The sequence below is a fragment of the Schistocerca serialis genome, chromosome 3 (assembly GCF_023864345.2).
Source record: "Schistocerca serialis cubense isolate TAMUIC-IGC-003099 chromosome 3, iqSchSeri2.2, whole genome shotgun sequence".
Classification (NCBI taxonomy): domain Eukaryota; kingdom Metazoa; phylum Arthropoda; class Insecta; order Orthoptera; family Acrididae; genus Schistocerca; species Schistocerca serialis.
In genome coordinates, this window is record NC_064640.1 from 86,367,149 (window position 1) to 86,391,753 (window position 24,605).

Below are 24,605 nucleotides of genomic sequence, written 5' to 3' on the forward strand. Positions count from 1 at the left end.
ACAGGGAAAATCTAAATTATTTATTAGAGATATTGTAATTTCTGATCATTAGTATTGGATAATAAAGGTAAAGACAGAGTTTGGTAATAAATAACCTACAAAACTGCATGCCTACAAAAGGATTTTCTCAGAATGTAAAACATACTTTTTCTAGGTTATTGGCAATTCAGACCTGGGATGTGTATATGTAAAGCACTGTAAATGCTAAGTTCTCCAAATTCTGTACATTGTTTAAATTAATTTTTGAGAGGATACCTCCAAATGTAGCTGTTTCAACAGCAACAGCCAAGGAAAACAGTTCTGATATTGAGAAGGCTATCTACACTTACAGTGAAAATGTGCTTAATTCATTAGACAAAAAATTGCAGGCAACTGGTATATTTTGTGATCTGTCAAAGGCATTTGACTGTATAAATCACAATATCCTTTTAACTAAATTAGAATATTATAGTGTAACAGGAAATGCTGCAAAATTGTTCAAATCTTATATCTCTGGCAGGAAACAAAGGGTGTTATTAGGAAAGAGACATGTATCAAGCTATCACGTATCATCCAACTGGGAACTAATTACATGTGGGGTCCCACAAGGTTCCATTTTGGGGCCCTTATATTTTCTTCTGTATGTCAATGACCTTTCATCAGTAACATTACCAGATGCCAAGTTCGTTTTGTTTGCCTATGATACAAACATTGCAATAAATATCAAATCAAGTGTAGTCTTAGAAAGATCAGCTAATAAAATATTTGTGGACATTAACCACTGGTTCCTAGCCTATTTGTCACTAAACTTTGAAAAAACACACTCCATGCAGTTCAGAACTTGTAAGGGTTGTCCCACGAGTATATGTCTAACATATGATGACAAGAAGATAGAAGAAGTGGACAGTGTTAAATTCTTGGGATTACAGCTTGATAATAAATTCAACTGGGAGGAGCACACCACAGAACTGCTGAAGTGTCATAACAAATCTCTGTTTGCAATGCGAATTTTGTCAGACATAGGGGATATAAAAATGAAAAAGCTGGCATACCATGCTTACTTTCATTCCATAATGTCATATGGGATTATTTTTTGGGGTAATTCATCAAGCCAAGCTAAAGTTTTCCAGGCACAAAACCGTGCAGTAAGAGTTATATGTGGTGTGAACTCAAGAACATCCTGCAGAAGCCTGTTTAAACTAGGGATACTAACTACTGCTTCCCAATATATTTATTCCTTAATGAAATTTGTCATTAAAAATATATCACTTTTTCAAACCAACAGCTCAATTCATGGAATCAATACTAGAAATAAGAATAATCTTCACAAGGATTTAAAGTCACCTAGTCTTGTACAAAAAGGTGTGCATTATTCAGGAACACACATTTTCAATAACTTGCCAGCAGCCATAAAAAGCTTAACAACCAATGAAATTCAGTTTAAGAAAAGCCTAAAGGATTTATTGGTGGCCAACTCCTTCTACTCCATTGATAAATTTCTCAGTAAAACCAACTGATTTGTGTATATGGGAAACATTCCACGTGGGAAAAATGTATCTAAAAACAAAGATTCTGTAACTTACCAAATGAAAGCGTTGGTACATTGATAGAAACAATAACAATAACAAGCACAAACACACACACAAATTTCAAGATTTTGCAACCCACGGTTGCTTCATTAGGAAAGAGGGAAGGAGAGGGAAAGACGAAAGGATGTGGGTTTTAAGGGAGAGGGTAAGGAGTCATTCCAATCCCGGGAGCGGAAAGACTTACCTTGGGGGGAAAAAGGGACAGGTATACACTCGCACACACACACATATCCATCCGCACATAACAGACACAAGCAGACATATGTAAAGGCAAAGAGTTTATATATATAACTTCTGCACAATTTCAGTGCAGTAATGTGTTCATTGTAAATGTGTGTGTGTGTGTGTGTGTGTGTGTGTGTGTGTGTGTGTGAACACAATCTAACTTCTGCACCATTTCAGTGCAGTAATGTGTCCATTGTAAATAAGTATTATAGTAGTTGTATTACATGTTTATTATCTTATAAATAAACAAATAAAATTTTTATTTTAAATTCAGTGCATTAGTATTTGAAAAATGATTCTTTCATATAGTGTTCATTAAAAAATGACGATCATTCCACTTGGGACCTGTGGAATGGTACATTAGCTTATTTGTTTTAGTTGTAAATATTTGTCATGAATTGTTGTTTTTCTGACATGTTCCACATCCTGGAGGACCTCCTCACTACGGATCAATTGGAATGAAAGTAAATCTAATCTAATCTAATCAAATCAAATGTGGGTGTTAGAAAGCCTTTCAAGACACTTCAATTTATTAGTTCTTTACAAAAACACTGTACAGTTCCACAGTTTTAGATTACAGTTACGTGTATAAAAAATATACAAGAGGGTTCTGTTTGCTGAAAAAAGGTCATTCAATGACAAAACAATTTAACATACAGAAAATAAAAAAAAAAATTAAAAGAAAACAGTCATAAGAGATGTCATAAACATGAAACTGAAAAATACAGACACAAATATAATAAATACAAATCAAATATAAGGGCTACATAATAAAAAATCCTCAAGGAATTGACAAAATTTATTGATGAGTATTTCTCAGTTACTGCAGAAAAGCTGCAACAAAATCTTCCTATGACACATGTAGCGTCCAAAACAACATACACAGTGAGCACAATGATGTTGTTTCCTACAGCAGAGCCTGAAGTCAGGAAGACAATACAGAAATTAAAAAATATGAAGTCAGCAGGCATATATGACATTGCAGTCTCTTTTTTCAAGGCACTCATGGGCAGTGTATAAGTTCCATTAAGAAACATAGTAAATGAGTCCTTGAGTTCAGTTTTTTTTTCTAGAGTACCTAATCCAAGCACAAGCTGCACCCTTACCAAAGAAAGGGAATGCAGAGGATATTGACAACCACATGCCAGTTACACTGCTGTCTACATTTTCTAAAACAATTGAATCAATCATGAAAGATAGACAGATGAGCTAAATGAATAAATATAATCTTTTTAACAGAGCACAATTTGGTTTCTGAAGTGAGATGAGTACAATAGCAGCCACTACAGAGTTCCCAAAAGTGATATTGGAAGCTCTTGACAAGAATGATTGTGTTACAGGCATATTCTTAGACTTTTCCAAGTCATTTGACACTGTTGACTGTAGAATGCTATTGAACGAGCTAAAAGCACTAAGTGCTTGAAGGACAGAAAATGAGTAGTTCCAGTCTTACATGGAAAACAGGATACTAAAGGTAGAGATAATGTATATGTCTGCTGATGTTAAATTTTTGTAAAAACATTGTCAGACAAGAAGCATTATGTACTAAGGTGTTCCTAAGGGTAGTGCATAAGGTCTAGATGCATTACTAATATACATCAATGACTTTCCAGACAGTATAAGACATGGAGGAAAACTTATCTTTGCTGATGACAGCATCATAGTCACAAATGAAACACCAGAACTCCTATTAGAGAAAGCAAATGAAATCTCAAGAATGTATGCAGTTGGACAGTATGTAATAAATCAAACTGAACATAAAGTAAACAAATAATATCACTTCAGCATAAAGAGGGAAACAACTCTGTCACATTAAGCACAGATGATAACTCTATAGATTATGTGACAAACACAAGTCTTTAAGGATAAATATAGATTGTCTGTTAACATGGAACAAACACATAAAGATACTTGCAAAAAGAATGTAATAAGCATGTTATGCTTTGAGGGTTCTATCATCAGTTGGTAATAATCAGTGTCTTGTGGTAGCATATAGTTCCCACATACAGACAGTTCTTAACTTTGGGATTATTTTTTGGGGATCTAAGGTGCAAAACAGACACAGAGTTTTATACTGGAGAAAAGGGCTGTAAGAATAATAACTAGAAGTGGTAGTCAATCTCACTGTAAAGGACTACTTTCAAAACTGTTTATCCTTACTGAACAGATCTGCCAATCCATTGTGCAAATAAGGGAAAAAACTACTAAGTATTTGGTTGGTGCACAAGTTCATAGTGCTTTTCCATAAGTTTAATAAACACAACAAATACACATAACAGAGACTTAAGTCATCAATAATATATTATCCTTCACTACTTACAGCAGTCTGCCAATGCTGGGGTAACTTTTTTATTCTGTGACTGTAGAAATCATGTGGTTTTGAGGCAAAAACTCATCAACCCAAGTTCAGGGTGCATTACAGAAAAAGTGAAAATCTGAGTGTGTAAGATCAGGTGAATAAGGTGGGTATGGAATGATTTCCCAACACAGGCCTTGTACAGTGTTATTTGCCAATCTAGCAGAATGCAGATGGGCATTATTGAGGAGTAGCATTATTTCATGCAGCCTTCCTGGTTGTTGTTCTCAGAATGCGTCTGCAAGAAGTCTCAGTTGTTGACAGTAAATGTCACAGTGATGGCTACACCTCAGAGAGGCAATTCATAGTACTCCCTCCATTGCTGTTTCTTCAAGTGCATGACATTATCTTTTGTGGGTGTGTGCAGGTTTTTGTATGGGGAATTGCTGCATTGTTTGGGCTCAGTCATTCCTTAGTTTTCCTTATGTTAGCATAAAGACAGCACTACTAATGTATGATAATGTAATGATACAGGATAGAAGTGGTCAGTGTTGTTCAGTCCAATTGATGACAAGCAAAGAGAGACACTCATATAACCACCCACTGGTTTTTCTGATTTTGGCTTAGAGGATGCATACCCATACACCAAATTTTTGAACCTTCCCCATTGCATGCAAATGTTGCACAATGGCAGAATGATCACATTTGCCCATTCTTGTGTACACTGATTTGGCTCATTGTGGATTAATGTGTTTAAATGCTCTTCACCAAATCCCAAAGGTCTACCTGAATGTGAAGAGTCACTAATTTCAAGACAATCCTCCTTAAAACAAAAAAATCATTTTCTTGCCACACTCTGTTCAGTGCATTATGTCATACATGGTCCAAATGTTACTGGCTGGCTCTGCTGCTGTCACCCCTCTACTGAACTCAGACAGACGAACATGTCAGAAATGTTCTGATTTCTCAAGTTGGCACTCCATTTTCTAGCATCCACAGCTCCAACCACTATCTCCAAATGACAACATACAGACTTAAATAGCAACAGTGAACTGCAAATAGAAAATGTCAATCAGTAAATAAACCTGTAAAAACTGGAATATCACCATGCAAAACAAAAATGCTATGAATTTATGCACCAACCTGTTCTGGGAATGAATTTGTATAATAAATTGCTGAAGACAATAAAAAAGATTGTACAATACATCTGTTTAAAAAGTCACATAAAGCATACTTCATAACTAAGTATGCATACTAAACCATTAAAAACTACTTGAGGACTGAAGGAGACAATGCAGATAATCCTTGTAACACCCAGGGCCACCCCATGTGCCTGGCTCTCCCTGAAATTAGGCAATCACAGCTAGACATAAGAGCATACAGAAAAACAATAGATAACCCAGAAATCCCTATAGACCAAGGCCTAGTAACTACAAACAGACTTACATCCAGGACACCTTACGGAAAATCAGTGAAGAACTGCAATGCCTCAACTCGAAGACACCTCAGAAAAAACGATGAGCTGCAAGTGGACATAAGAAATAAAATATGCTGGACAGCCCCAACATTAAGATTGAAGGACTCACCATCCTTAGGAAATTGTGAACCATTTTGAACCATGTCCGAAAAAATGTTGGTAAAGGTAAACAACTGATGAACAAATGGGCCTTATTGGACAGATGTGAATGTGAGTGCAGGGAAATCCAATCAATTTATATTACTTGCATGCAAAGTGCATGGATATGAGGGTGAACTAAAGGACTTACACAGACTCTCTCACTCAGCCACTGAGTGGCTTAAGAATATTTTTAATGTTGTACAATATTATAAGAATAATTTTAGGAATACTGTAATTCAGTACAGAGCAGTAAGAATATTATAGTTAATACATTTATGATGGCTGCCTTGGTATGTGCAAAACAAAACAGTGATTAATAATGAAAGGGGGTAACTGCAACACTGTGTTACATTACAATACATGATTACAATGCAATTCTTTTACAAGGAAATTATGTGTCAAGATCTATAATGTGTAACAATAATGCCTTGTCATCCTCCTGACCTCAACATCTGACTCATCATGGATGGAGGATGACATACTTTTGCAGTGGAACTGAGGGGAGGACATTAAGACATGCATGGGAAATACTTGCATGTTTACAAGCCTGCAGTCAGTTTTCAGAACAGACTGGAGTTAGTGCAAGGGGTGTAGCAGCATGTTTGTGGTCCAGTAGTCACCAGTGGGTGCCCTTAGTGTGTGCACATATGAAATGCAAAATAATGTTTTATATTATCCTGGAGCACTGTTTCATATTGTAATAGAGCAAACTCTGCATAAATCAAAGAAAATTATGCAATAGGGACCAACCAAATGAAGCAGTGGTATTGTTAAGACACTGACCTCATTTTTGGGAGTATGGAGTTTGCTCTGTCTCGCCATCCTGATTTAAGTTTTTTGCTGTTCTCCTGAATCATTCCAGGCAAATATCAGGATGGTTTCTTCATCAAGATCATGGCTGATCACCTGTGCTATCCTCATAAAACCAAAGTTAATATATTTTGTCTCCATGGATTTTTGAGCAATTTATTTTCATTATATTATCATGACAAAGCATGTATCGCTGTGAAATAATACCTAATGAATAAACAAGTATACATAAATAAATAAAGCAAGCATTGTGAATAAGAACAATGTCATGTTAGATGAGCACATCTCTTGATATTAAAGAAAAAGTGACCTCGTCATTCTCCACTCCTTGGTGATCTCTCAACAAACACCAAATGTGTGTGCTCATTGTAAGCTATGGCTCCCTACATCACAGTCCCTGAGCTGATGATGTGTCATTACCTTATACAATCCATTAGTTTCTCTTTCCTGGTTCACATTGCAATTTCAAATGACCATCACTGAACTGTGAACACTAATTTTGAAAAATTCTCTTACATTAGTAATACAAAGATAGAAGTAAAAAAAAAAAATTAAAATTGGCATTACATTAAAGTAATAAGCAGACAAAAAGAGTCAAGTAGTATATGAAAAAATTAATTGTAAAATCTACTTGGAGAGATTGATTTTTTTCTGAAAAACTGCAGAAGGAGTGCCCTTTGGAGCTAAGGTAATAAGCCACATGAGAATAGCTGATCGTCTTCTAGTATATGTACATCTTCCATTACAGTGCAAGGTTATGCCATATCTCAAGATTTTATTGAATGTGTAGTAACATGTGAAGTCCTCATGTAATAAGTGTTGTTTCATGTAAGAAGACAATAAATAATTATCTATTAACCTCTACTATTTTTCAAATAATTTCAGACATCTGTTTATTTGCAAAAGACTGGATGTGACATCCTACTTGGCAATTCATCCCAAAAATCTAGGAAGTTGGTTACATTTCACAAAAAGATTAAAAACCCAGATCTTGATGACAAAGCCATTAGATATTCTATGAGATTTCAGGATTCCAGCCAGATCATGTTGACATATTGCCACAATATTTCAGCTGGCAACTGTTTACCCAACTTCATGTGAATGTCTGCCACTGGAGACTGTTGGTGTCAGCTTTATAGCAAAAATTGGTAAGGAAATGGAATCACATTGGCGGCCATCACAGAAGCATCCTCTAGCGGAACCTGCACCCTCTGGAAATACTGTTCCATCTGTGGCACATAGATGCATGCGTAAATGTGAAACTACATGTCCACCCTCTGTCAGAATGCACACTCATGTTGCTAAAAACAAAGTAAGATGTCACCAGAGATGCCACTATGAATAAAATGTTTTCTCTCAGAAGAAATTAAAGAGATCACTGCGCCCCAGGCATTGCTCAGTTGAAAGCCACCATCACGATTTATAGGTTCTTGTGCTAAATGTATTTTCTCAGGTTTTTTAATTACTGAATCCCAAAAGAATCTCACCAGGGCCAGTGGCAGGCACCTGAGGATGACTAAATGATTGCCAGCCAAAATATTGTGGCAAGAAGTCAACATGATCAGGCTGCAATCCCAAAACCTCATAGAATATTCAGTACACAGGGAAAACTTCAAGAATCACATCATATACCTCTTGAGGGAAATGATGGCATTACAAATCCAGAGGTTGGACAACAAGCAAGCAAGACTGTTAAGTTCTCTATGTTTTTTACTCAAGTGTCAGGAAAATGGCCTTATCTCAAAGTTTGCCAGGGTGAGGCATTTTACCCAGACCACCACTGCCAAGTTCATTACACAAAAGGTGAACCTTGCACTAATGAAGGAGAGGATTTTACTCATCATGAATTGGATGCCATATCAGAACAGATGCTTCATCTGTATATGGATATTACATCCAGTCTACCATCACTTTCCTGGGGATGAATCAATGGTGTGACCTGGCCAAAGTCGGACTGCGTCCATAAGGTGTCTCCTTCAGGACAGGTTTCAAAATTCACCCACCTGTCAGCAACGTTACTGCAAGAAGATACTTTTCTATACTCCATGGTCAACTTAACAGATAAGGTTTTGGACAATGTAACGCTGTCCGTGCTTGGGATACACTTTAACCTCTCCCCTACGCCAAGAACCCTGCCTCTAACTGATTTTATTAGTGTTCTTGAGGAAGCTGTTAGATGTCTTCCCAGTGATGCTGCAGAAGAAATAAGACATGAAACAAGTCATGCTCTCATGAGACCTCTGCCTCTGAAGAGCAACATTTCTGCCATGGAAAGGACTGTACTACAAAAGCTACATAAAGATCCTCACAAAGTGGTCTTACCAGCTGATATGGGAAATGGCACTGTGCTGTTACTGTGTGAGGTTTATGAACAGAAGATTTATAACTTGTAGAGTGAACCAATGTATCAGAAGACTGACAAAGACTCCACAGGGAAAGTGGAAAGGAATGTGTCAGGGCTGCTGAATTCTTCTTCAGTTCTGCAAGAAGTGGTCAAAAGATTAAGACCTCATAATTCTATGCCGCCCAGTTTCTATGGTTTTCTGAAGATTCATAAAAAAAGAGATTCTGTTATGGCCAATTGTCAGTAATATCAACACCCCATGTGTGATTTGGCTATAACACTTGCCTCCCTACTGAAGCCTTGTGTGGGGAATTGCGTGCATCAGTTTCACAACTCTTTATCAGTGGACTGAAGTCACTTTAACTTAATGAAACTGGCTTCAATGCCATCTGACTTTTCACTAAGGTTCCTCTTACAGACTCTTTGCCACTCATCAGCAATAAGTTCATGGGCAATATAACAGCACTTTTTCATTATGTCCTTTCCTCAACCTACTTTTTATTCAACAATGAATAATTTGAGCAAACTGTCAGTGTTGCCATGGGCAGTCCTGTCTCCCCTTTGGTAGCAAACATTTTCATGGAGGACTTTGAGGAAAGGGCACTTGATTTGTTAGAACTTAAAACCAAGAGTCATATGGTGAAATGTAGATGACACTTTTGTAGTGTGGCCCCATGGTGAAGAAGGACTGTCACTTTTCTTACAACATCTGAATTCAATCCACAATAACATCCAGTTAACAATGGAAATAGGGAAGGGTGGTTGCTTAACATTTTTGGATGTCTTGGTTAGTAGGACAGTGGATGGGTTAATAGGGCATTCTGTCTACTGTAGGCTCACAGATATGGACTTCTATCTGCAAGCATCAAACTGCTATCACCCTCCAGAAACTAATGGCATTCTTAGAACATTGGTGCACCTGGCACATGTTATTTTTAATGGAGACAGCCTTACAAATGAACTAGGTCATCTACAGTCAGAGTTCAAAGATAATGGTTACTTTACACATCAGATTAGTACAGCACTAAGGAGGAGGAAACATGGCCACACACAACATCAAGAAGATAAGGAGCTGTTCAAGTCCATGGCTTTCCTTCCATACTTTGGCAACCTTTCATCTAAAGTAGACAGGATCCAAAGGAAAAATCAAGTTAAGATTAGTGTTCATCTCAGTCTGGTAAAAGATGTTCTGGGACTGTGGAAGGCCAGATTTTACAAAATTCCTTGCCAGTGTGGCAAAGCTTACATAGGTCAGACAGCATGTACAGTACATGAAAGATGCATTGAACATGAGTAGCACAGTCATCTTTCACAACATAGTAAGTTGGTCATAGTTGAGCATTATATTACCACAGGACACTTTATGGATTATTCTGCACAAAAATCTTGGCCCCGCAAGATTCTTTTGAGATTCAGTAGTTAAAGAATCTGTGGAAACATGTCTGGCACAAGATCTTATAAATCATGATGGTGGCTTGCAACTGGAAAAGGCTTGGGACCTGGTGATCTCTTTAATTTCTTCTGAGAGAAAACATTTTACTCATAATGACATGTCTGGTGACATCTGACATTTGTTTTTAGCACCATGAGCGAGCATTCTAACAGCAGGAGGACATGTAGTTTCACCCTTATGCATGCGCCTGCATTCCACAGATGGAACAGTATTTGCAGAGGGTGCAGATTTCAACAGAGGACACTCCTGTGATGGCCGCCAATGTGCATGTGTCTCCACACCAATTTTTGCTATAAAGCTGACCCTGTGAACTATCAGTCTCCAGTGGTGGACACTCACATGAAGATGGCTCAACCACTGCCAGCCGAAATATTGTGGCAAGAAGTCAACATGATCTGGCCGCCATCCTAAAAACCTCTTAGAATATTCAGTATGTTGAGATTAACTTCAAGAATCACAAAGCCATTAGAGATGGAGCGTAAATACATGGTATGGGGAGGAAGTCAGGTGTATCCTGTTCAAAGGATTTTCTGAGAGCTTCCTTCATGTAACACATTGTCCATAATTGGACCTCAACTACTGTCCACAAAAAAATAATTATTGCCAGTAGCACCATAATATATGTCTACATATATACATCACAAGCCACTGTACAGCATGTGGTGCAGGGTACGTCATACCAACATTATCAACTTTCTTTTCTATTGCATTTGCACACTGAGTAAGCAAAAAATAGGTATCTACATACTTGTGTTCATGCTCTAGTCTCTATTATCTTATTCTAATGGTCCATGCATAAGATATACAATAGTCCCACAGTCTTCTTTGAATATAGATCTTCTAAAATATCCAACAGGGTTTTGCCAGAACTATGATGATTTTCCTCCCAGGGTTCCCATTTAAGTTCTCCAAGCATTCTGAGCATTTCAGTTGCACTTTTGTGTGTTCTCAACCAACCTGGTATGATCCCGTCAGTGCAGCTCTGAATTTTTTCAAGGTGTGTTGTCATGCATTCCTTGGCTGATCCATCCCAAATATACTTAAGAAGAAAAGTCCTTTTTAACTGGAGCAGTTTACAAATGGTCCAAGACTTGCTTTAAGATCACAGTCACCTTTCATGTATGTGTGTTTGACTCACACGAATTACAATGTTTTTTACTTGATGGAAAGACAATGAGACTATACAAAGGCAACACGTGGAGATGCAACATCATTTTCAGTGTATCTGCATTACAGTAAAAACGGAATGTGCGAAAACAGAGCTACTTCTATTTTGAGAAATATGACTCTGTAAGTGTTGCATGTGTTAACTTAAATTGTTTCAAGTAAATTTTTAGGTTTTGGCCTAGTACGTCATTTGTGACTATTGTGAATTGTCTGATCATAATTGTTTGTTACTAGGTAGTGCTTTTTAGTTACTTGTGTGTCTGCAGTCATGTATATTAATCTTCAAACAGCAGTTGTATACAAATATGGAGTTTAAAACATAAATGACATTGACAGGTCATAGAAAAAAGATATCTGTATTTTTAAATGATTTTTATTTGGTTTTAGTACAAGGGTCACTCCAAAATAAATGTACACTATTTTTGTAAAAATGCAGTTTTCATTCTGCATGTGTGAAAGTTTTACAGTGTGTAGATAAATCCTTCCTGCTTCCTTTCAAACTTAGTTCAACCTGTTCCCATGAGTGGTGCCATCACAGCATGTCTTCAGGATGGCTGCTACCCTTGACGTTCATCAGAAGCAACATGCTGTCATAGAATTCCTGTGCTGTGAAAACAAGACAGTGGGAAACATTCACAACAAGTTGAAAAAGGTGTATGGAGATGCTGCTGTTGATCGCAGTACAGTTAGTTGGTGGGCAACCAGGTTATGTGATGAAAGCGGGCACGGCAATATTGAGGATTGTCCTCACAGCGGCAGGCCTCGTACTGCACACATTTCAGGCAACATGCAGAGAGTTAACGAATTGGTGACTGCTGATAGACGCACCACAGTGAACGAATTGTCACGCTACGTTGGGAGAGGAGAAGGAAGTGTTTGCAGAATACTGAAAGTGTTGGCACTAAAAAACGTTTGTGCCAGGTGGGTTCCTAGCATGTTGACAGTGGCTCACCAAGAAACAAGAAAAACTCGGATGGCTAACACTGAAACACCCGCCTTACAGTCCTGACCTGGCTCCATGTGACTATCATCTCTTTGGGAAACTGAAAGACTCTCTTCATGGAACCAGGTTTGAAGATGATGACTCTTGTGCACACTACCAAACAGTGGCACCAACAGGTTGGTCCAGAATTTTACCATGCGGGTATACAGGCGCTGGTTCCAAGATGGTGTAAGGCAGTTGAGAGGGATGGAAATTATGTGGAGAAATGAAAATATTGTTCCTAAAGGATGTATTTACACACTGTAAAACTTTCAAACATGTAGAATAAAAGAAGGATTTAAAAAAAATAGTGTGCATTTCTTTTGGAGTGACCCTTGTAATTTGAGCTAGGGTATTTTTCTTGTCATTATGAGTAAAAGCAATAAATTTCTCTGGAATGTTGTGTGAAAAGCCACTGGTATGACAGATATTGGTCAGTCAAAATGTATGGTGGGAAACATTCAGTTAGCAGAAGGTCTTCAAAGAACACTAAAAACTAAAGTTAGGTTTTCCATGAACAGCTGCATCAAAATACAGTCATTCCCTCTTGCTGACAACCTATCAGCGTAGGAAGCTGAATGCAGTAAGCCTTGCAAACAAAAGGACATGGAATATAAACTCACACTGTTGGCAAGATGTTTTTTGAAAGTGGTTCTACAATATGGATCAGTGGTGTTTCTCTCACAAAAACACACCAATAGTGCACAGACACAAGGGTTGTAGCAACATAATGGACAGAGTACATTAAATTGAGCTATTTTGTACCTCAATGAACTCCGATTTGGTACATTAATTCGCATTAGACATATCTAAATTGAAAGTTAATATGGACCAATGAAACATTTGTGCAAGAATATTAAAAATATTATGATGATGGACTAAGGATGTGGCTACAATTGGCACTGGCAGTTGTGTGCGCCTCCACGTTATGTGAAACAGTTACTTGGAGCCTTCAACCTTTCACGCTGGCCTACATTAAATTCCACATTTAAAAATGTTTTCACACATGAGGATACTGCCATACCACTGTTTGACTACTGCACAGATTCAAAAATGAGTGATTTTGATATTAGCACACTTGCTACTGAAAAAAATTAAGACTACTTAAAACTTAGAAGGCACCAGGCTGTGACAGAAATCCAGTTAGATTTTATATTGAATACCCCACAGAATTAACACCTTTCTTAGTTCATACTTATCAAGACTCTCTTGTGTAAGAAATAGTCCTGAGTGACCGAAAAAGGTCATTCCAGTTTACAAAAAGTGTACTACATTTGATGCACAACATTACAAGCATGTATCATTGACATTCACATGTTGAAGTATCCCAGAGCTTATCCTAATCTAAACAGAACTCAGTATGTCATTCTGCATTATGAGTGTTCCACAAAAACTAAAGTAACATTTGATTTAGCCCAAGGAAACATTATATACCTTCTAATGTTCTTAATATACATAAACAACTTATCAAATAAGATCAGTAGAACCAAAAATTTTTTGCTGATGATGCTGCTGTGCACAGAAAAATATTGCCATTGGATGATACCGTAGTAAGGAATTGAGCTGCTCGGGGGAACAAAATGGTAAGCGCCAAAATCACAGTTTCGAGATGGAGCGCATCTAAAGTTTCAATTGATCTGCAAATCTGAATAATTTTTTTTGAACAGTCCTTTTGTTCTGTAGTGATTCTAACATCTATCTTCTATTATACAGACATAAATGAAACTCAGAACTGACTAAAACAAATGAAATATACCAAAATTATTACATTACCATTCACCATTAACAACACATAGTGATAGAACATTACATATTAAATTTTACAGTAAGTCTTCAACACTTTACTGAAACTGCAAAATCATTCATCACTCTCATTATTAATGTCTTTTTCATCCAAAACTGTTGGCTTTAGTGAGAGGAAAAATCCATGGTGGACAGGACGTATGTAATTTAGGAGCGACAGGACGTCAGCAACTTTCTTCTTTTCAATAAGCCTTGGCCCATTGTAATTAGGTAGAAGCGTAGGAACTGGTTCTTGCCTTCCACGTTTCATGAAGCTTATTTCGTGCCAAATGTCATGACAAAATGTCTCGCTGATGAATAAAGATGATGGATATTCGGAGGTCACCTTCCACCTACATACTTTCCTTAGGTTGACATGTCGACCATCAACTGTCTTCTTTCTGAAGACAAACGCTTCTTTAGAGTGTCGTATTTGATAGAAATCCTCTCTTTTCATATTATATACAAGCAATGGATTCTTCTTAGCCGACTTCTTTATGATTTTGCACCACTGATCTGAACTGTACACATCTTGTACTTGTCGGCGAACGTAATTTTCAATTGTCGCGAAATCTCTATCGGACAGCAACATTGTGTGCCCGCTCACGGGGAAGTGGTGTTCAATCACACGAAATCTACCAGTTGAAATTAGATATTTCCAAAACAGTACCATGTTCCAGTTCTTATTTTGGCCACAGCAGTTATCAGATATCGCAATGAGAGTCTCTCCTTTTATGTAGTTTTCATCAAAGTAACGTAAAAGGCAGCTCAAAATTTCCTCTGATCCACGGGCAGCAGTAGTCTCATTCCACAAAAAGCAGTGCCCTTTCTTCTTGACACAATCATGAACATTGAGATTATACAACCAAATCTTTCTTTTGTAAAAAGCTGGACCACAACTTAACTTAGGAACTGGGAGAGTCTGCTGCAAGTCAAAATTCACAACACGTAGATTACTGTCTGCTTCTGCTCGTTTTGTCTGGATGGCAATGTTAGCTTGCCCTGCTTCTGCTCGACGTTGGTGTAATTCCAACTGATGCTCCAGACTTACTTTCATTTGGGGGGCATCAGTGCTCTCAATTTGCACTTTGAGCATGTCACAAGCCTTACACGTATCATTCTTTGGTGACTTTACTCCTATGTTATACTCTTCAGTGAAAATTCGCCTGTACTTGTCTGCAGATACAGGCTCATAGGACATCTCCTTGCAGAAAACATTCTTATAGTGCTCGTAACAGGAGGCGATTGTTGCATCTGTGCCCAGGTACACTCTGGTACGACTGTTTGAGCGTCTGTAAAGACTCTCGTATTTCGGTATTTTGTCGATGTATTCCCTGACATGATTAACACTAGCTTCAGAGTAAGCATGCGGACGTACGGTATGCTTGCCCCATTTGTCCTGGGGGCGTGGTCGATCCGAATACGATGTTCTTCTGTATATTTTCGACACGACCGCGACTGTTATGTAGACCATGAATGGCACGAAGAACTTTCTTGCAACTTTTACATCACTGCCACTAACTTTTACGCTGTAGGAAATAGTACAATTTCTCCGGGAATTTTCTCCAGCTGCTTTTCGGCGACGTGCAAGAGTATTAGATTTCATTGCACCAAATAAGTATGCATTTTGAATGTTAAAATCACCTACTTCCCAAAATGTTTTGAATAGCTTCATGACATTCTAATCTCCTACTTTTTCGAAACATTTACGAGGGCACTGGCAATTAGGTCCCACAGTTGTTTTTCTTACTGTTGCTCCTGTGCGAGAAACATACTCTTCGCCCAAATTACGCCTCTTCTGTTTAATTTTGCGTTGAGAATCGACTCTCAGCCTTTTCCGAGACGACCTCTTTGTCTGTTCGAGGGCCCCTTCCTGAATGGTTTCTGCAGGAACGATACACCGTTCGTTGTTTTGGGCAAAATGATCTGATTCGCTATTAACCTCTATAACAACAAAAACTACTATTACCATTACCATTATTATTATTATTAAATGTAACAATATAAATGAGAAATGCGCATTCACACACCACTTAGCCAAAAAAAAGTAGTCATTCTAAAATAACCTCAAAATTAACGTACTTCAGGAACATAATGGTATGTACATGCACTTACCATTATGTTCGTGAAGCGTACTAAGGACAGTATATTTACAAAATGACATACCTCTGATTCATCTGAATCGTTAGGAATGTATTCTGGATTCCTCTCGAAGATATTAGTATCATTGGAAGTATATCCCTCGTCTTCTGCCATGTTCACTGTTGCTATATTCTCGGAGATGTTTTTACTTGCCTCCATTCTCTCTGTCACTTACCATTATGTTTCCGCAACAGACGGACGGTGGCGCTTACCATTAAGCTCCGCCCTGACATCTGTTGAGTGAATTTGGAACTACTAGTAAGTTTACTGCATTGTGCATCCCACAGGTGGGGTCAATAGCCATCTACCGCAAAATACACGGCGATGGCGCTTACCATTGTGTTCCCCCGAGTAGCTCAATTGCAGAAAGACTAAAACATGACTGCTAGATAGTTCCAGCAGCATCTTCAGCCTATCACCATAATTTTTAATTTTCCTGCACAAATGTTGGGTTTGTCCATATTCACTTTCAATTTAGATATGTCAAGTGAGAGTTAGCATACAAAACCATAGTTCATTGGAGAAGGTAAAATTATCCTCTTCTCCATGATGATCACCCTTTCCCTGACACCCTTAGTAAGGCCAATTACTTTGCCTCCTACCTCTCCAAGATATTTTCCATCCCCGATGATCCCCAGTTTGATTACTCCCTCTTCCCGGATATCCGCAATCGAACTGACACCTCTGTCCCTCCCCTCGCTCCTGGTTTCCAGTACTTGGACAACATTGCACACACAGAACTCAATGCCCCTATCACTACACAGGATCTCATTGATACACTCCCCACAAAACGCAACACCGCTCCTGGTCACGATCGTGTCACCTCCCGTCACCTTCGTGAAGCTCCTGTCTCTTTCCTCTCCACCCTGGCCAGGCTCTACAATGTAGTCCTGTCCACCGGTTACTACCCCGACCCGTGGAAGACCTCCCGTATCCTCATGTTCCTTAAACCTGGCAAACCGCCGTCCGCTGTCTCCTCCTACCATCCCATTAGCCTTACCTCGGTCTTCAGCAAGGTCCTGGAATCTATCCTCACCCGACGCATCCACCAGCATCTCCGCCAGCACCGCCTCCTTCCCGTTTCCCAGTGTGGCTTTCAACCGGCCTTCTCTTCCGACGACCTTCTCCTTCACCTAACTCATCTCCTTTCCGAACAGCTTAATTCCCGTCGCTCCGCAATCTTCCTCTCCCTGGACCACGAACGTGCTTATGACCGCGTATGGCATTCCGGTCTCCTCTTCAAGCTCCAAACCTTCGCCCTTCCTATCAAATACGTCCGTCTGATCGGCTCCTTTCTCTCCCGCCGTCCTTCCTATGTCACCATCCATAACTCCGATTCCTACACCTTTTTCCCCTCCGCCAGTGTGCCCCAAGGCTCCGTCCTGTCCCCCCTTCTGTACCTTTTGTACACGGCGGACATGCCGCCACCGTCGCCACCTGTCCACCTTCTCCAGTTTGCCGATGACACCGCCTTCCTTGCCCTTGCCCCCACCCTACAGCGCTCCCAACACCTTCTCCAATCCCATCTAGACCGGTTCACCGCTTGGTGCAACCAGTGGTTGCTCAAGGTCGATCCCTCCAAAACCCAGGCGATCATTGTAGGCAAAACCACCCCTTCCTTCCGTCTCCTTGATTTCTATATCACCATCTATGGCCGTCTTATCGCCCTCACTCCCACCCTTAAGTACCTTGGCGTCACCCTCGACCGCCGCCTCTCCTGGACTCCCCACCTCCGGACAGTCCAAGCCAAGGCACGCTCCCGACTCGGTCTCCTCAAGCTCCTCTCCGGCCGTACGTGGGGTCTGGACCCCTCCACTATCCTCCACACCTATAAATCCTTCATCCGCCCTCTCCTTTGTTATGCCTTCCGGCTTGAATCTCCGCCCCCCCTACCTTTTATAAATCCCTCCAAATCCTTGAACGTCATGCTCTCCGCCTCGCCTATCGCATCCGTCTCCCCTCCCCCACGCGGATCCTGTACGATCTCATCCCCTTCCCCCACCTCCTCCTTTTCCTTGAAAGGATACGGATCCTGTACACCTCCCACAAGCTCAATCCTCCTCACCCACTCGTCTCCCTGTTCCTCTCCCACCCCTGCCCACTGCCGCGCCTGTATTCGCTCGTCCCACCCGGTCTCCATCTCTCCACCCTCCTTACCCTCTCCCAAGGTGGCTTCCGCCAGCTCCCTCTCCCTGATGATGCCCTCCTTCCCTCCATATACCCCTCCTACCAACTGTGATCCTCCCACCCTCCTCCTGTGCTTGCTCCTCTGGGCACCCTCCCTCCCTTCTCTTCCTTTTCCCTCCCTCCTTCCTTTCTCCCCCCTCCTCCCCTGGGCCTCCCCTCCCCTGTCCCTCTCCTCCTGCCCCCATCTCCTCAGCCATTGGCATCCTTTTTCTCCCCTCTCCCCCACCTCACCCCTGTTCCCCTCTTGGCAGGTCCCCGGACTCGCCCACGCTCAGTGGACATTCGCGCGCCGGAGATCACCGCCATCAGTGTCTCGTGTGTGCCGTCATGTTTAGTGTTCAGTGTTTCACCGTCACGCTCCATCGTTCACCAGTGCCATTGTCTTCTTCAGTGTTTGTGCGTTGTATCAACAGTTTGCAGTGTGGATTATCGTCGAGTGTGAACGGCTTCGTGTTTGTCTTTATGTGTCTACTGTTTTATTGCCCACCGTTCTGTAACTTATGTGTCTTTTCAGTGTTTCTTCTCTTTGTGTATCCTCTGGCTGAAGAGCGGCGCTGTATGCCGCTGCCAGCCTACCTGATTGTTCAGGTATTAAAATCACAATAAAGTAAAAAAAAAAAAAGAGAAGGTAACAGCTCAATCTAATGTACCTCATCTGTTATGTTGGTACAATCATTGTGTTTGTGCATAGCTGGTGTGTTTTCATGAGAGGCACACCACTGATTCATATCTGTAGCCCCACTTGCATAAAAAATGTTGCCAACAGTGTGAGTTATATTCCATGTCCTGTTGTTTGCAAGGCTTATTGCATTCAGCTGTCTATGTTGATGGGTTGCCAATGGGAGGTAATAACTGTATTTTGATGCAGCTGTTCATGGAAAATCTAACTTTAGTGTTCTTTGAAGACCTTCTATTGACTGAATTGCAATAATGATTGCACTCCAACAATGCTTCCTACCATATGTTTTGAATGGCCAACACCTATCTTACCAATGACTTTTTATGGAAAAAATTTTGCTGAGTTACATTACAGATGAATTCACTGCTTTTGATTGTAATGACAAGAGAAATACCGTAACTCATATGACTAAAACCAAATAAAACTCATTAAAAAATGCAGGCATCTTTTTTTTTGCTGTGGCCCATCAGTGCCACTTATCTGTTAACTTCTATATTTGTGTACAATTGCAGTTTGAAGGTTAACATACCTAAGGACTGCAGAAGCACAAGTCACCAGAAAAACAGTAACTTGTAACAAACAATTATGACAAATTCACAATAGTCAAATGAGGTACTAGGCCAAAACATAAACAGTTACTTGAAACAATATAATTTAATACATGCAACACTTACAGAGTCATATTTCCCAAAATAGAAGTTGTTCTGTTTTATGTGCCATGAAAGTGCAAGTGCTGAGTATCAGTGAAGTGATATAAACATGGACAAATGGAATATCTCAAGGCAAAAATCAGGAAAACAGGATCATTGTGGCTTTTGATATTAGTGTACTGCGGTATGGATACACCAAAATTGATGTCACATGCCCACTTATTGCCCTTTGTCATGTATTGACCAATTATTGACTTACACATTGTTATGTTTAAGGCCACGATAGAACATAGAGACACAATGCAGAGAGCAGGCAAAGGTGTTAGTGTCAATGAAGTGCCCTGAACTCTGAACACTTCTACAACAAATACCGGAGCATGTAGTTCAGCCTCTATATTTAAGAACATAATGAATTCAACACAAATGGTCTTCTTTGACCATCAGAATAAACTGTAGAGGACAAGGGGTTATTTTTAGGAAATATGGTGCGAAATTGTGATTTAGTGTGTTTCACTGCACGAGGCGCCAGCCTCATGGCAGGCAGCGGACGAAGGTGGCCGGCGCGTTATGCAGGTGACACAGTTTTGCAATGAGCGTCGGTATGTGTGTATGTGTGTGGCAGCCATCAACAGCCAGAACGCAGCATCAGCAGAACTACGCAGGCACGGCCGCGTGTGGTGCGGTTGCGTTAGCCAACTCATCGAGAATATTCTAATAAACACGGCGCTGCATAACCGGCAGATTCAGCAGCGATCTGCACTATTTAAGGGCAACAGAGGTGAGCGTTGGCATTCGGTTTGACCGATTGGGCATTCGGTTGCTGTTACATCAGTGTCATCAGTGACGCTGTCCCTGAGGACTGGCCGGCGGAGAGCGTTGCCTGCTGCTGCACCGGCGACTACCGGCGTCGTCACGAGCTGCACTGTCTGCAGGAGGCGGGCTGTGCTGGGCCTCGTGCTGCTAACCTCCTACTGCCTGGGCAGCCACTGACCGAGCACGGCGTCACGTTCTCCGGGCTGCGTGCACCAGCACGTCTCCACCACGACACAAACAGTGGGGCTGAGCTACCGAAAAATGTAGTGGAAGAACCAACAATAAAGAGGAAGATTGCTGAAAACAGCCACCTTCTTCTACCCAGCCACACCCTACAACCCCGACCACGTCACCTGCTCCGGTCATCCTATTACAAGTGGTGTCAGTTGGGCAACCTGGGCATCACACACTCCTGTTACAATTGGTGACAGTAGTGGTCTTCTCCCTGGATTTGGAGGAAATTGTGGCTGGTAATCGATGGGGATATGTGGCACCTGAGAAGGGCAACAATGGATCAGCAACTCCTGCAACATGACAAGTAAGTGCCAATTTTTCGTTTGGTGGTTTGTCTGAAGCTATAGAATAGTCCGTCTTCCCTTCCTGTTCTGCCGGCCGAAGTGGCCGTGCGGTTAAAGGCGCTGCAGTCTGGAACCGCAAGACCGCTACGGTCGCAGGTTCGAATCCTGCCTCGGGCATGGATGTTTGTGATGTCCTTAGGTTAGTTAGGTTTGACTAGTTCTAAGTTCTAGGGGACTAATAACCTCAGCAGTTGAGTCCCATAGTACTCAGAGCCATTTTTGAACCTTCCTGTTCTTATTTCTGGGCTTACAGTAGTCTTGATTCGTAGCTGGTAGTGATGGAGCAGTCTGTGTCAGCCGAGGTGGCTATTCAGCAGCTAATTGAGCGAGTGTCGGAATTAGAGACAGAGCTTGCTTGGTCTAAATAAGTGAGCAAGGAACGGTCTCCTGTTAATGCAGTAATTCTTGACACTAACGCTGCGTCTTTGGTCACCCCTTTCTCAGGAAAAGCTGGGGAGGATACTATGATTTTTTTTTTAGAACCTTAGCATGGCCGCTAAATTGGGAAATTGTGGTGCAGAAACACTTTTTCATGTGGCTAAGTTGAAAGTAATTGGGGATGCCAGAGTGTATGTTACATGCCATGAAGAATTAAGGGATGCTCGGACATTTGAAGTATTCAAAAAAGGGTTGCTGGAAAGGTATCGGAGGAGAAATACGTCTAGATATTATCGGGAACAATTGAATAGAATGTATCAAAGGAATGGGGAATCAATAGAAGATTTTGTATGTCGAATTCAAAAAATAAATGTTAATAGCTATGAGCTAACGGATTCCGATAGGGTTAATGAAGCCACTCTGCAGGAAGCTGAGCAGAGGGCACTAGACGCATTTTTGCGGGGAACCTCCCGCAAGTAGAACTGGATGGAATACAATTTCGCCTAGGTTCTGCGGCCGTAAAACCATTACTGTCGCAAGGAACCGCCCAGGCGTCGGGTGGGCCACCTAAACTGCGTACAAGGTCCCTTAAGGTTAACTCGTGGGGTACTATACCGAAGGATACAGGGAAAATAATCTGGTCAGATGTTGGAGCTAGCCTGCCGGTAAATTCGTTGTGTGTCGTTGAACCTTTGTCTGAGAATGAGCCGCTGGATAAAATGAAGTGTTTTACGCACCGTGGTGTGTCCTACATGCGGGAGATAGAAGGGAAAAAGGTTGTGCCTGTCAGTATTGATAATTTTAGCCTTGAAGAGGTGCAGTTAGCACGGGGTACCGTAATAGCGAATCTGGAGACAATAGGGGAAGATGAACTGGATAAGGATTTTGCAGCATATTACACAATGCGGAGAGAGTCTGTCAGCTGGTCTGGACTGAGGGGTAAAGTAGCACATTTAGAAGGGCAAGAGAGAGAAGTCATGGAGAACCTTTTGACGGAATATAAAGAGTTATTTAATTCTCATGGTCCACTACTCTTCACACCGTTAGTTCAGCATTACATCCCCACTGGGAATGAAGCACCGCTGTATGAACGTCCATATCATGTTCCAAAAAGTTTACAGCCTGTCATGGAAGACTTTATTAATCAACAGCTTAGGGATGGGATAATAGAAACCAGTAGTAGTCGCTGGTCCGCTCCTGTCGTAATAGTGGGTAAAAAATCACCTGATGGGGGCAAGGCATATCGTTTTTGTTGCGATTATCGTTTCCTGAATCAAAAACCAATATCGGATGCATACCCAATGTCTAATATCACTGAAACTCTGGATAATTTGGGCCAGTGTCGGTACTTCACGACCTTGGATCTTCGAAGCTGGTACCAACAGTTGGAGGTCGCCCCAGAAGACTCACCGAAGACAGCTTTTTCAGCACCTACAGGTCATTTTCAGTATCGACAAATGCCTTTCGGACTCAAAAGTGCTCCGGCAACCTTCCAATGGTTACTAGATAGCGTGTTACGAGGGCTGAAACCTATTCAGTGTATGGTACATTTGGACAACATAATTGTTTTCTCAAAGGACGTGCAAGAACAGCCGGCCGGTGTGGCCGTGCGGTTAAAGGCGCTTCAGTCTGGAACCGCGTGACGGCTACGGTCGCAGGTTCGAAACCTGCCTCGGGCATGGATGTGTGTGATGTCCTTAGGTTAGTTAGGTTTAATTAGTTCTAAGTTCTAGGCAACTGATGACCTCAGAAGTTAAGTCGCATAGTGCTCAGAGCCATTGCAAGAACATGTGTGCCATTTGCGCGAAGTTTTCGATCGTCTGAAAGCAGTGCGGTTAACTCTTCATATGGAAAAATGTTATTTTTTGTTGCGAGAAGTCCGTTATTTAGGTCATATTATAGGACAGGAGGGTGTCCGCACATATCCAAAACTTGTAGAGGCGGTAATGAATTTTCTGACACCTACAAAAGTAAAAGAATTGCAGTCTTATTTAGGTCCCGCCAATTTTTACAGGAGGTATATTCCAAAATTTGTGGAAACTGCAAGGCCCCTCATGCAGTTGTTGAAGAAGGGAGCAAAATTTCACTGGTCAGCAGAATGCGAAGAGGCTTTTCAAAAGTTAAAAGTATTTGTTAACATCCAGTCCAGTTTTGGCTTTTCCAGATTTTAGTAAACAGTTTATATTATCTTGTAACTCTAGCAATTTTGCTTTGGGTATTGTGTTATCTCAGGAAATAGATGAGCAGGAACACACAATGTCATATGCTTCCAGACGGCTAAACAATGCAGAAAAAAATTACTCAACAACCAAGAAGGAGTTACTGGCATTAATTTTCGTAATAACCTATTTCCGGTGTTATTTGTATGTACGACGTTTCAAGGTGATTACTGACGATGCAGCACTTAAGTGTGTAGGGAAGCAGCCTACTCACGCCGTATGAAATTCACATCAGTCTTTCCATTGTGTGCCAGCCTAGTCCGCTGTAACTAGCTCTGACGTCATAAATGTTGCGCAATACTTTAAAAATCAAGTAAATAACCTGAAACGATTCTAGCATGTCAGGAATAATACTAAATCAATATGTGTTGAATATCAGTTCAATAACTTTAACCATTTTCGAAATTTGGACGTTTTTCTGTAAAAATCATTGGCGCAACAGAAAAGAGCTAGAAACTTAAAAATTTATATTTAGAGTCCTTTTGCATAATAATTTAGTAGAAACAGTATTCTGGATCTCACAAACTAAAATTTTAGTTGAAATTCATGATTTTCTGGTTTTTGTCTTAGAAATTAAGGAAGCAAGATAGATTAAGTAGGCGAATAAATAAGGCTAGGATGTTTAAATTTAAGTAGAAGGGAGATCCGCTATAATCATAAAGATGTGAGAAGTTTCAGTTGAATAACTATAAAACTATAGCGATAGCGTGTCTC